This window comes from Hippopotamus amphibius, chromosome X (assembly GCF_030028045.1).
Source record: "Hippopotamus amphibius kiboko isolate mHipAmp2 chromosome X, mHipAmp2.hap2, whole genome shotgun sequence".
In the NCBI taxonomy this organism is placed as follows: domain Eukaryota; kingdom Metazoa; phylum Chordata; class Mammalia; order Artiodactyla; family Hippopotamidae; genus Hippopotamus; species Hippopotamus amphibius.
Genome location: NC_080203.1, coordinates 10,341,122 through 10,354,973, shown reverse-complemented (window position 1 = coordinate 10,354,973; position 13,852 = coordinate 10,341,122).

Genomic DNA, 13,852 nt, shown 5'->3' with positions numbered 1-13,852 from the left:
CCTCAGAAACTCATTCCCATAGTTAGCCTACCTTTTATATGATTGATAGACAGAATCTGGCAAAACAAGCCTCAAAAGACCCCCGGTAAAGAAATTTTTCTTTAAGAATTTTGGTTTGCCACTTGATTCATTCTTTTAAGACTTTTTGAGCATCTGCTATGGGTATGGCAATGAAGACACAGCCGAGAACAAGATAAAGCTCCTGACTCCATGGACTTTACTTTCTAATGGTAGGAGAAAGATAATAAACCAATAAACACAGAATATGTCAGGTGGAGATAAGTGCTGTGTGGAAGAAAAAAACCAAGCAAGTTAAGAAGATGGAAAATGACAGAAGTAGAGTATTATTTTATATATGCTGGTTATAGAAGTTGTCTCTGGCAAGGTGATAGATGCCTGAACAAAAACAGTGAGCCATATAGATGCCCTGGAGAATATTCCAGGCTAAAAGAAAACTACATGCAAAAACATGATGTGTGAGTGTGCTTAGGATATTTAAGGAATAGCAAGGAATTGGAGTGGAGTGAGCAAGAGGAAGAGACACAGGAAGTGAGGTCAGAGAAATATGTAAAGGACAGACCAAGGAGGGTCAAAAGGTCATGTTTAGAGTTTTGCAAATTAGTCTAGGTGTGAAACGGAAGCTACTGATGAGCTTTGAGCTGAAAAGTGGCATGCTCTGACATTTTAAAAGGATATTTCAAGGTACTGTGTGGAGAAGAAATAGAGGCACTGGACTGTTAGCAGAAAGACCAGTTAGAAGGCTATGGCAATAAGCCAGGTGAGATATGATGATGGATTAAGTCAGGATGGTAGTGGGGGACCTGGTGAGAAGTGGTTACATTTTGGATATGCTGTCAAAGTATAGTGTAATGGATACAAAAGTGTTTTACCTAGATCGCCTCTGCAGGCCAATGCACTCATTTCCCAGCTACTGAGAATACAGATTGCTGAAGGCTCATATTTGCATCCCCTAGAGACTCATGAAACCACTTTTCCCAGGGTTACACCCGCTCCCAGGTGCTTGTCTGCAGACAATGCCTGGACGATGCAGAGATACAAGGCCCTTGACCCCCTTACATTTACTACATTTCACCTATTCCGTCTTCAACTGACGAATATCCACATTACTTCAAACTCTTCCATTGTATATAAGTACAGCAGTGGACTGCCTCATATGTGTTCTTTGAAGAGCTTATGAGGGAAACACTTCAGGATTATATTCCATAGTTGAATTTCTATATTAGAATAGACTTCCTTTAAATAATGTCAGATTGGGACACACATTTTTCCAGGGCAGGAGCCCACTGTGTCCCAGTTTGCCTGGCAAAGTAATAGAGCTATCCTTTTCTCCTTCACCCCAGATTCTTCTCTCCCAAGATTCCGGCACCAGTGTACAGAGAGGCCAAGCTTTCACTTCAGGATGGGCCAGGGAAGGGAGGTCCCTAGAGGCCAGATCACCTGGGACCCTTGCCTGGAAAGGCCGAGCCCTCAGTCATACCTGGGATTGTCATACCCGGTCCCCCATCGCTGCAGCTGGAACTCTGAGGTGGGAAAAGACAAAGGAAGAGGGAAGCCCCAGCAGCTGGCGAGGCCCAGTTTGCCTTGAGGATGTTCCTTACTTCCTCCTGCCTGGGTAGCCCTGGACTCCAAGGAATTATTTGGGGGAAGCAGAAAAGAGAGCATCTGACATCCGTGATACCTCTGCCAGAATCTGGGTGTGAGGCTTCGATCTGCTGTTTCTCAGTCCAGCCATTTGGCCTAAAGATTTAAGAGGATTATACCTGGATCAAGGTTGAGTAGAGGACTTTCTAGCCAGAAGGGAAAAAGTAGTGACAGTAAAGAGAAACATTCCTAACTTGGGAAGAAAAAATTAAGCAGTATGTACAACAGATTGATCAATTGCTAATTGCTATGCATGAGTTTATGTTCCACAGGTCTCCCCCTCACCTGGAAGCTCTCTTGCATCCCTTCAAAGCAGGAGACCTGGGTGCTGCTGAAACTATGGAAAGAGCAAGGACCTAAGCAGCAGCTTAAAGAGAAATGGAAGGGATCCTATCATCTTCTCACTCCTCTCTATAAAATTGGATGGAGTAAAATCATGGGTACATCACACCACAGTAGGAACATTACCAGAGACTGACCAGCCAAGCCTGCCTACAGCCAGGGAGTAGGCTCCTGAGAAGCGGACCTCTCACGCTTTGGGAAACTTTGGAAACAAGTAAAATGAAAGTCTGTTTTCTTATGCCTTTCGCGTATCTTCTACCTAAGAGATTCATATTCTGATTCTTTTGATAATTCTAACTGCTAGATATGTGGTCAACTTCCTATTTGCAGGTCATCAGGATTGCCTTTTTGATGGATTTTCCCCATTCAAGGAATAGGACCAAGGGACTGAGATCTTAATCATAACTTGGAACTCAAATATTTTTAATTTGGTATCTATTCCCCCAAATTAGGCAGGACTATGCACCATCTCAGCAGGAAGTAGTTAGAGTGGTCATCGCCCAGTTCCCTGAAAGATTTGGGGAAAGATAAAACCAAAGTAGGGATTAAAACCAAGTCCCCCTGAAATTGAGTTCCTCTGCGAGTTTGATTAACATCTATTGTTACCTTCCTTGTCCAACATCTGTCCTCAAGATTGAGGAGTATCAAAGAAAAGGGTGGAGTGAAACTGAGTGAGGCCCTGTGGGACTCCCAGGCCCTTTTTCCTCCTGTGTCTTTGTAGGCAAGACTCCAGCCTCCCTGAGTCTTGAAGGCAAGACCTTCCCTGAGTTGCTAACAGTTGCTAATCAAGGGAGGAGTAGCCAAGAAACCACCTGAGGCAAGATTAAAGATTAAAGGAACCAGAGAAGCTCATTAAGATTAGGAGACCTGAGAATCACCTTCAAGTCCTGTTCACACTCTAATCTTGTCAGACAGCCACCTTTGAACCATTGTTATAAAGCCCTCCTCAAATCCTCCCAGAGTGGGAAACATAGTCAAGAGCCCACTGTGTCCCCTTTTTCCTGGCAAAGCAATAAAGCTATCCTTTCCTACCTCAAAAAAAAAAAAAAAAGTCAGATTGCTCTACAGAATGACTACAATAAATTATCTTCACATCCACACCTGAAGTTTCCTATATTTACATATTTCTGTTAATAATTAGTATTATTCTGCTTTCTCATTTTTGCAAAGCTAATAGGTAGAAAGTGACAGATCCTTGTTGTTTTGTGTTCTCTGACTACTATAGGTTTTCAAAAATTCAAAATAGATTTTAATTAGGATTGAAATTTATACATTGAAGATTCATTGGTCAACACTGTCTCATGCCACAGTCTTTAAGAGTAGTTGAAAACTGAGACAAAGCCTTGGCTTCAACAATTATAAGGTAATTATAATAAGCAATTTCAATAAAATAGTGAGGAATTAATCCAGGTTTCAAAACTGAATGGTAAAAAACTCCTGAGGTACCAACATTTTCAAAAGTTACAGAATAAAGGTACTGGAGCCTCAGCTAAATGACAAAGTCACAGAATTTGTAACGATGAGAATTATACTGTTTAGTAAAAATAAAGAATACAAATCTTAGAAGGATCTAAATTTATCAATGGTTTGTTAATAATAAAAGGGGAAAATGGACCTTGATTTCATCTTATGAAAGGCAGAAAAAATGAACAGAATATCTGAGGAAAACAAAAAGTGCTGATTGGTAGAAACATTTTGCATTCGGATGTGTGAATAGAAGTCAAAGCCAAATAGTTGAGGACCATTTGAAATGAAAGAAAATGTGCATTGTTTGTCAGGATAAATACTATGGGATTTGATTATATCATGAGTCTGCCCCTCCTACCAGTATCATTGTGGTTCCAGCTTTATGTCTTTAGTTGTACAGTATCTTTTCTGGTCGGTTTCAGTCTTTTTCAACGACGGTTGTTCTGCAGATTGTCGTGATTTTGGTGTGCTCATGAAACAAGGTGAGCTTAGGGCCCTTCTACTCTGCCATCTTGACCACTCTCCAGGATAAATACTATGAATTGGATGCATTGCATTCATTTTTAGCATGGATTTAAGGCTTTAAAAAATGCTAAATTTATACTCCAAAATAATATTTCAATAAAAATCATAGCATTATTGTGTCAACGGAACTAATATATTGTTGTAATGTGTCTAATATTTTTGTTATCAGATTCATCAATGTGACTCTCAAATGGGTACTCTAGCCTCCTTTGATCAAGGTCATGTGGAAAGCAGGAAAACATCATTAGTACAACCAGATAAGCTCTTACCATTTCTACGTTATTTAGATCTTCTGTATGATGAATTCCTGTGGAGCCCTGAGAGTCATACAGGAAATTTGTAGGAAAGTGTATGGCAATGTCCACTACAATAAACCTTCCCAATTTTAAGTACCTTTAGGGCTAGTTATATTTTTACTACATATTTTGTGATTAGAACAATGCTACCACTTTTGTAATTTTCATAACTACTAAGTCATATTCTTTGCTATTCTAAACCTTACATTTCAGTGTAAATATCATGAGTGAAAATGAATGATACTCTGGAGAAAAAAAAAGGGAACTTCCATTGTATTCCTTTTCTAAAATCTACTTTTAAACAACATTTATTTTTACTAATGGAAGGAAAAATTCATAGGCCAATTAAGGTTATATCCTAATTCCAAAGAAGTTTATATCCTAATCCAAAATACACCTTGATTAATGAAAGGAGGCCTAAAATTATTCATGGGAGCATGACTATTTCAGGTAGCAGAATCAACTTCCTGGGATTTTTTTTTTTATCATTATCAAAAGTCTGTTCTCAGGACCAAGAAGAAAAATCCAAATAGGTTTTCCAAACCAATCACACAGGATATCCCACATCTAGTTAGCCTGCTTCCAGCTTCCCTATGCCAATAATCTCTGATCAAAACACACCTGAAGGCTTCTTCCACCTCCTGACTGCTTTTGGATCTCTGGCAAATGCAAGTGATAGTGGCTGACCTCCTTGCTATAGCAAACTCTGAATAAACTCTCTGCTTATTCTCATTTGGGTGGTCTCTGTTATTTTCACAAAGCAACAAGTCTTAATTTGGTCCCCCATATGAAGCAGGGCACTTTTAATTTAATGCCTTTTACCCCAAGGAAAAAGAAATCCTATATATCCCAGTCTGCTCCCAGATCCAGATGCTTGGTTTCAGCTTCACTTACAGAGAGAGATTTATCTTGTTCCTCAATACAGTTACATTGTGTTCATTTTTCTCTTTTTCATCTATTCTACCTATGTATCTGGAATAGAGGACTCCAAAGCATAAGCATGTGATACCATCTTAACTAGAAGTTCTACCCTTTATTCCATAAGTTTCTTTTTTTTTCTTTTTTGGTATCTGACAGTAATGGGCAATAGGCAGAGTTCATGGCTGCCTCATTTATGAGATAACAAAAGATGATAATCATTATATAAACGAAAGTACAAGGTGCTGACTTTTTAAAATAACTACTACATTGGTGATAATTGCCATGAAATAATGGTTAATAGTGTGTGTTCAATGACCACTTTAATAAGATGGAAGATGATTTCTTTTATGTTAACTGATTAATCAAAAAATGGTAAGATACAGAGCTGTGAATAGGCTACGCAAAACAGTTAATGTGTAAAAGTCAACATAAAACTTACTTGCAATCAGTTTTAACCACAAAACATGGCTGACAGTTTCAACTCAAAGAGATTTGTATAAGGAACTCAAAGAGCTCTTGACTATAGCAAAGAAGTAGGCAGAATACCCTAATATTAAAAGATACCCAGTGGGAATGATATTAGAACTTAATGTCAATTCCTTGTAAAAATTAATAAAAATAAAATATAACATTCCAAACACAGCACTCTTGTAGAGTAATATTAGCTAAATATACAAGAAATAAACACGTCTGTGTGTGAGAGTTCCTGTGCACATGTATGTATACGGAGGGTGGAGTTAGGGGAAGAAGGAACACAAACAGATGAAACTATTAAAATAGAGATTCAGTACACATGGATGATTTTTCTTGCAAACCCTTCTCTGAGATCTCCCACTACAAAAATGATCAGTTGTTTAATGTGACAATCACTTTTCCCACCAGTTCACTGAAGCCTGAAAATTACGAGTAATGAATTCCTATGTCCTAAAGGCTTTGTTCAATGTTAAAATGCAAGCCCCAGGAAATCTCATCACTGTAAAGGTAGTGAGGAGAACTTAGGCAAGTTACTTAACCTCTCTGAGCCTCAGTTTCTTAAAATATAAAATAGAAATGATGCTATCTGCCTAACAAGGAAGTTGTAAGGACTGAATGAGATAATGTGTGTGTATACATATATACAGACATATGTGTGCTACAGACTGAATGTTTGTATCCCCCCAAAATTCACATGTTGAAACCTAATACCCAATGTGATAGTATTTGGAGATACTGCCTTGGAAAGGTAATCAGGTGATGTAAGTCATTATTAGGTCATATAATGTCCTTATAAAATAGACCCCAGAAAGCTCCCTTGTCCCTTCTGTGATGTGAGGACAGAGATAAAGGTGGCCATTTATGAACAAGGAAGCGGGCTGTCACCAGACACTCAATCTGATGGTGCCTTGATCTCGGACTTCCAGCCTCCAGAACTGTGAGAAGTACACTTGTTTATAAGCCAACCAGTCTGTGGTATTGTTATAGTACCCTGAACGGACTAAGAAAATGTGAATCAGTATTTGCATAGTGCATGTTCAGTAAATGGTGATTTGAAATGGTACAATTTTGCTGAACTGTTTATCCTTCCCAGGCATCTTCAAATATGTAAATACTCTTTGTGCTTTGCACTTTTAACTTGCTCCTGCCTTCTCTACTCTGTCATTAACCCCTTACTGTGTATGAGTTCAAATCCTCTTCTAACAACCTATACTGATGAGGGGCTAAGACTGTGAGAATACAGAATGTCTTCAGGGCAGAAGAGCCACTGAGGAAAAGGCTGGGAAACATAAAGGTTACATGTACTTGACAAGTTTGACTTCTAATATAGAAAAATATCCTCAGATTTTTCTCTTTTTTTCCCATATAACTATCTAATTATTGGGCTGGTCAAAATGTCCGTTCGGGTTTTTCCATACGATGTTACAGAAAAACCCGAATGAACTTTTTGGCCAGCCCAAGTTTTGTATCTTCTATAACAGAAATTATGATATATCCAAGATAACTGTCATTCTACACTATAAAGGTGGTTCGTTAGCTTATGATGTACCTTAATCAGCAATTCACACTCCAGAGGAGGTTACTGAGCACCTCCAAAATGGATATAAATATCTATACCCTGAGGGTATGTTAATCAACATGAGATGCTAGAGATAACTTTTTCATTGGTAAAATAAATGGTGTTCAAGGTATATAGGTGGTTAAGACATTGCTTAGGTCCCACTGCCCTTGCATGAACAAGATTTAAAAATCTGGCAAGCCCAGCAGCCTAATATATGTGATACAGTCCTTAAGGTCTAAAGTTTCGAACATTGGTTCCATGTCATTTTATTTCATGTAAGACTCTTCCCTGAGCTATCTACAAAACTAGCTGATCCAGCCATCAAGTAATAGCCAGAGGAACTAAGGGCAGAGAGTGGGACTCCCTGTAAACTACAAGAACAGGTAAAAAAAAAGTTTCTGCCTGCTTTTGTTGACAAATGTATCTTTGGCAAAACTGGATCTGAGATTTGCTTTCATGTCACCTGACAGAGAGACTGTGGGGAAGCAAACATATAAAGCACCAAAGACTTCTAATTTCCAAAGGCTAGTGGAAAATGCCAAAAGAACCTAACAACTGCTGAATGGATAAATTAACTTAGGTCAGTTTGTAATACCTGGTGCAATCAAGTGGGTAGTTTTTACCGAGGTATAGAGCAAAAGAAGGAAACAAATTGCTTCCCAAAGGAGATAAAATTTGGAAGCTATTAAGGTAGTATGAGCTTATTGCTATTTTTAAGTTTCCACGTTATGTAAAGGGGAAAAGAAAGCATCCTGGAGGATATTTTTAAATAAGTCTGCAGTACCACATTGTTAAAAAGCGGGAAGAAGAATGGAGACCAGAAAGCCAGCCTAACATAGACGGACAATTATCACCATTCTGCTGAAGGTTTTGGCTTGGCTTTAAGGTTTTAAGAGGTAAGAAATAGGGGCTTATATCCTGCTCAAGGTACAAATCAAGGCAAGAATTTGCCAAAGATATACTGGGTGGGCCAAAAAGTGCCTTTGGTTTTTTAAGTAAAGGTAAAAGACACACTTTTCATTTTCATCAAGAACTTTATTGAACAACATATTCACCCTTTTATTCCACTACCTTCTGCCATTTTTCAGGCAGCTTCATAATTCCATCTTCCCAAAACTTTTTATTTTTTTGAGCAAAGAACTGGTCCAGGTGCCTTTTACAGTCTTCCAGGGAATTGAGATTTTTTTTTCCATTAAGAGAACTTTGTAAAGATCAAAATAAATGGAAATCCAAAGGTGCAGTATCTGGTAAATATGGTGGATGAATCAGAACTTCCCAGCCAAGCTGTAACAGTTTTTGCCTGGTCATCAAAGAAACATGCGGTCTTGTGTCATCCTGATGGAAGTAGTTGAGAATCCGCCTGCCAATGCAGGGGACACGGGTTCAATCCCTGATCTAGGAAGATCCCACATGCCGTGGAACAACTAAGCCCGTGTGCCACAACTATTGAGCCTGCGCTTTAGAGCACGTGAGCCACAACTATTGAGGCCATGTGCTGCAACTACTGAAGCCCACGTGCCTAGAGCCCGTGCTGTGCAACAAGAGAAGCCACGGCAATGAGAAGCCCGTGCACCGCAATGAAGAGTAGCCCCTGTGCACAGCAAAAAAAAGACCCAACACAACCAATAAAATAAATTAATTAATTTAAAAAAAATGGAACGTTTTCATTAAGTTTCAGTAGAGAATCATATGTGGTCAAGAAGGTTTTTTTCGTTTAACTTATGTGGGACCCAAATATCAATGCGATTAACATAATCAAGCTGGTACAAATGATTTTCAAAGCTTGATTTGGATATTTTGAGTATGTCGGCTATCTCCCACATGGTATCATGTTGGCTGTTCTCAGTTAATGTCTTTATTTGATCGCTATCAACTTCAACTGGTCTACCCGACCGTGGAGCATCAATCATCCAGCAAGAAATCTGCAGCAGGAAAATTTGCAAACCACTTTTGACACGTTCGATCAGTGACTGCACCTTCTTCATACGCTGCACAAATCTTTTTGTGCTTTTCGGTTGCGTTTTTACCTTTCTTGAAATAATAAAGCATAATATGCCAAAAATGTTGCTTTTTGTCTTCCATCTTCAATATTAAAATGGCTACACAAAAATTCACCAATTTTGATGTCTTTTTTTAAATGCACGCTGTTATGATAGCTATCACATACAATCTAACAAAACTGTTTTGAATGAAGTTAAAGACAACTAAGTACTACTAGAGCCGTCTTATGGTAAAAAACGAACAAAACTTTTGGCACACTCAACAGAAAAAGGAGCTCTGGCTTGGTTAATATACACTAAATTGGTAGACACCATTATGTATCAAAAATAAAATTATAAATTTAGGAAATCTCCCTAGGAAGGAAGGCTTGGAACATATTTAAAGGAGCCTAGAGTCCCCCTCAAAGATGAAGAAGCCCTCTCCTGCTCCGCATGAAATAGACATTTATACTCTGGTAAAAGAGCTGGCTCACAGCTAATACAATGGATTTAGTAGCAAATGAGAGAGGTTATTCTTGAAGCCAAAGATGAAGCTAGCCATGAATAGATGGGTTTGTCAAGATGCATTAAATCCCACTGAAACTATACTAGAGTCAGAATACCATAACAATTTCTTTTAATGAAGGAAATGGAACTCATAGCATCTCTCACTAAGAGGACTGCTGTAACATATTAGGGAGTTTAGAGAGCAGGAAAGGGCAGTAGATGCCCTAAAATTAGTAGACGAATGCTCATGTGAGAGTAGGTTTCCTTTAGTCATTCAACTGTAGAAATGTGGCAATATGTTAACTAGAAGAAAGCAGGGATAATTTTTGAGAGAAAAATGGGTCTTCAAGGATAAAACTGGCAGGCAGTCAGATGAGGTAGTTAAGGAAGTACCAAGAAAACAACCTTAGATTCCAAAGGCAATCCCTTATGAGGCAATCATAGAAGCCAGTGAGGCTTAGAGATAAGGTCCCTCCAGGCCAAATAAACCAAGATGAGCTTGTCCCTAAATATCTCATGCTGAAAGGTAGCAGCCCCCTAAAATTACAGAGCTGGCAAGGGATCCACAAAGCTAGTCTGGGAGTGAAGTAGGACCCAATTATCCTGTGAAATCCAAAAGGTCAGTAGAAGGAATTAGTATTAACTATGGCTCCAAAATGATGACTACTCTGCAAAAGACTGAAATGTTTAAAGATGAGTAATATGGACACACTGGTAATGAAAACTAAGATTAAACTGGAAACAGGTGGCCAAGCAGGGAAATTGAACTGGTAGCAGCCCAAACTTCAGAGTGAATAATGGGGTTAGATAGATTAAAAATACCTTTCACTATCCTAATCTGATAAACAAGTTCAATATTTTTATGATTATGGTCAGAAGGCTAAATGGCAACGTGTCAAACTGCCTACTTGAAAGCATATATTTAATGCTGCTGCTATGGAAAACAGTATGGCAGTTCCTCAAAAAAATTAAACATAGAATTATCACATGATCCAGCAATCTCACTTCTGGGTATTTCTCCAAAATAATTTAAAACAGGGCTTTCAAGAGATATTTGCACATCCACGTTCATAGAAGCATTATTCACCATAGCTAAATGGTGGAAGCAATCCAAGTGTCCATCAAATGGATAAACAAATGGATAAACAAAATGTGGTCAATCCAAAAAATGGAATAGTATCCAACCTTAAAAAGGAAGGACATTTTGACACATGCTACAACATGTATGAACCATGAGGATATTATGCTAGGTGAAAAAGCCAGTCACAAAAGAATAAATACCACCATTCTATTTATGAGTTACCTAGAGTAGTGAAATTCACAGTAACAAAATGTACAATGGCAGTTGCCAGGAGTCAAGGGATGGGGGAAATGAAGAGTTGTTTAATTGGTACAGAGTTTCAATTTTGCAAGATATAAACTTTCTGTAGGTCTGCTGCACAACAATATGAACATACTTAACACTGCTGAACTGTACACTTAAAAATGGTTGATAGTAAGTTTTATGTTATGTGCATTTCACCACAATTAAAATAAAACTCAAGGGACAATTATCAACTGAACATCTGTGTATTCACCATTCAAATTAAGAAATAAAATGTTACTAGCAAAGAGAGAAAGAAAAAGAAAAAAAGTATATATCTAATAATCCACAAAAATGAATTATATGGGAAGTTGAAATCTACCAAAATATAAAATATCTTAAAGAGAAGGGTAATTTGTAAAACTATATCTCCATTTGATTCCCTAGGATATATGTTTAAAAAGCCTTACGTTAATTTTTAATTGTTAAAGCAGTGGGTGTGCTGGCTACACCATCTAAATCACTAATAAATTAAAGCTCCTGAAAAATATTTAGCTGTAATTGACTTGCCTATTATGTTTTTCAACATACCAACTGAAAAGGAATGTGAACTAACCTGCCATCATTTTTCAAAGAATGTGATATACTTTTGTCTTCCTTCAGTAGGGTTCTATCAACTTTAAAAAGCAAGTATTATATTGAGGAGAGTGGGTAAAGGAAGAGGGTAACAACGGTCTATACTAATTTAAAATAGCTGTTGAGCAGAATATACAATTAGTGACAACCCAGTAGTCCAAGCATTTACTTTAGACATCTCAATCATCAGGCACCAGGAACTCTGTATCTTAGTATCTAGAAATGGTCCCTGCAGAGCCAAGAAAGGACCAGCTGTGTATCAGTCAGGACCTAACTACAGATAACAGAAATCTCTCTAGCTATTAAAAGCAAAAACATATTGACTGCAGAAAGCGTTTACAAAATTGTGGGAGGCCCAAAGAAGCAGGCCCTAGGCTAAGTCTTGGATTAATTCCCAGAACACCACCATAGAACATGTCACGAAAACTGCTATCTCTGGGTCAGTCAGAAAGATGGCAAATCAGGAAGCTGATATAAGAGGCTGCCTTCTAAACTGCAGGATCCAGGAGCATACCAGCATTACCAATGGATTAGGAAGCTGCCACTGCAATCATGGCTTTCAGCTGTACCTTAGCTGTGATTGGAGGATCATGAAGGCCTTTATGAGCCATCCCACATCTGCTGGATCTGTATCAGCAAACTGGATGCATCGTTGACTACAGCCTCTCTCCCACTTAATTCCTAATTAAGATCTAATCTGAAAAACCTAAATCTCATCTGAAACAAGGGAGTTTAGGAAATATAGTTTTTGCCTTCTAGCCCCTATAGAAAGGATGTTAGGGTCAATGTTGAATAAACCCATCCGTGGTATCCTCCAGAAACCAGCAAGACTTCGGTGTAAGAAATTCCAGGGGGTTAAGGCAGCTCATACCCACCTAGAAAATCAAATATTCCTGCACCTTCTTGGGTCTATCTGAAATTAAAGACTTAATGGGACAAGTCCTTAAAACCTCAAAATCATTTTATTACCATAGAAGAGGCTTCCAGTTATGCCATGGGTCCAATCAAATCGGGGAGGAGAAGCTCAAATCATCCAATTACAGTTGCAAGGGCAGCTTCAGAAAAGGGCCAAACCAGGTCCCCATGGCACTACACATGGAGATGCCAGTTAGCCACTTGCTCCCAAGCTGTTCCAAGGAGCATCCATGTCAACAGGTAGTGATGGAAAGCTTCTTGCTAAGTGGAGAAAGCCTTGGGGGAATTTTCTGGAGGAAGATAGAGACTATGTTTTTGCTAGTAGATAGCAGTTCCACTCTCACCAGGAGCAGTGTTAAATGAAAACCTGTTGCCCTTCACCTTAAGATTGGAAAATGGGCAAAGGGCCAGCCAGACCAACTAGAAAACCATGCCAAAGTTCAGGCAGTTCTGATGGCAGTTTAAGATGAGAAATCAAACAACTCAGGGATCCACATGTTCACGGATTTATGTTTGATGACTACTGAAATAACTATAATATCAAGCAGGTTTAAAAAAAAGACTGGATAATAAATGAAAAACAACCTGGGGAAACTAATTCTGGAATGTACTGTCAACACCAATGTAATGTGTCATGTTTCAGCCTACTAAAAAGGTGAAGGAGCAGTCTTAAAATATAGTAGACACTAGAGCCATGTGACCTTAAAATTTAAAAGGGAGCAATTGAGACAATGGAATGTCTGGCATCAGATCCTTTCATAGTTGTGCTAAGAAAGTAGGCTCACAACATTGCCCTTTTAAGTGAGTGGATACATCAAAGAGAATCAGGATCACATATCCAGCAGGTAAAATGACTCAAAAGATTTATGAATAACTCAAGGAAGAGCACCCAGAGGACTGCTTTCTGGGCAACACTGTCAGAATGATTATAGGACCACTAAAAAGGCACCAATAAACAGCTTGGTTTTACTACTGTTTATCTACATTTGGGGTTTGGAATTGCATTTGCTTCTTTGTGATGGCTAGCCAAACCAAAATAAATGTTTTAGAGGAATTGCACCAAAAAATATGGGGCCTGTGAAAATTTTTATTTAGACCAGGGAATATATTTAATAACAAAAATATTGTGGGAACATGTAAATAGATATGTATATTCAATGCCGTTTTCATATCCCATTCTATTTGACTTCAGTTGAAATGGGGAAAGGTGAAATGATCTCTTTAAAAAGATAATTATAAAAGCAACTGTATCTCAGTATTAACA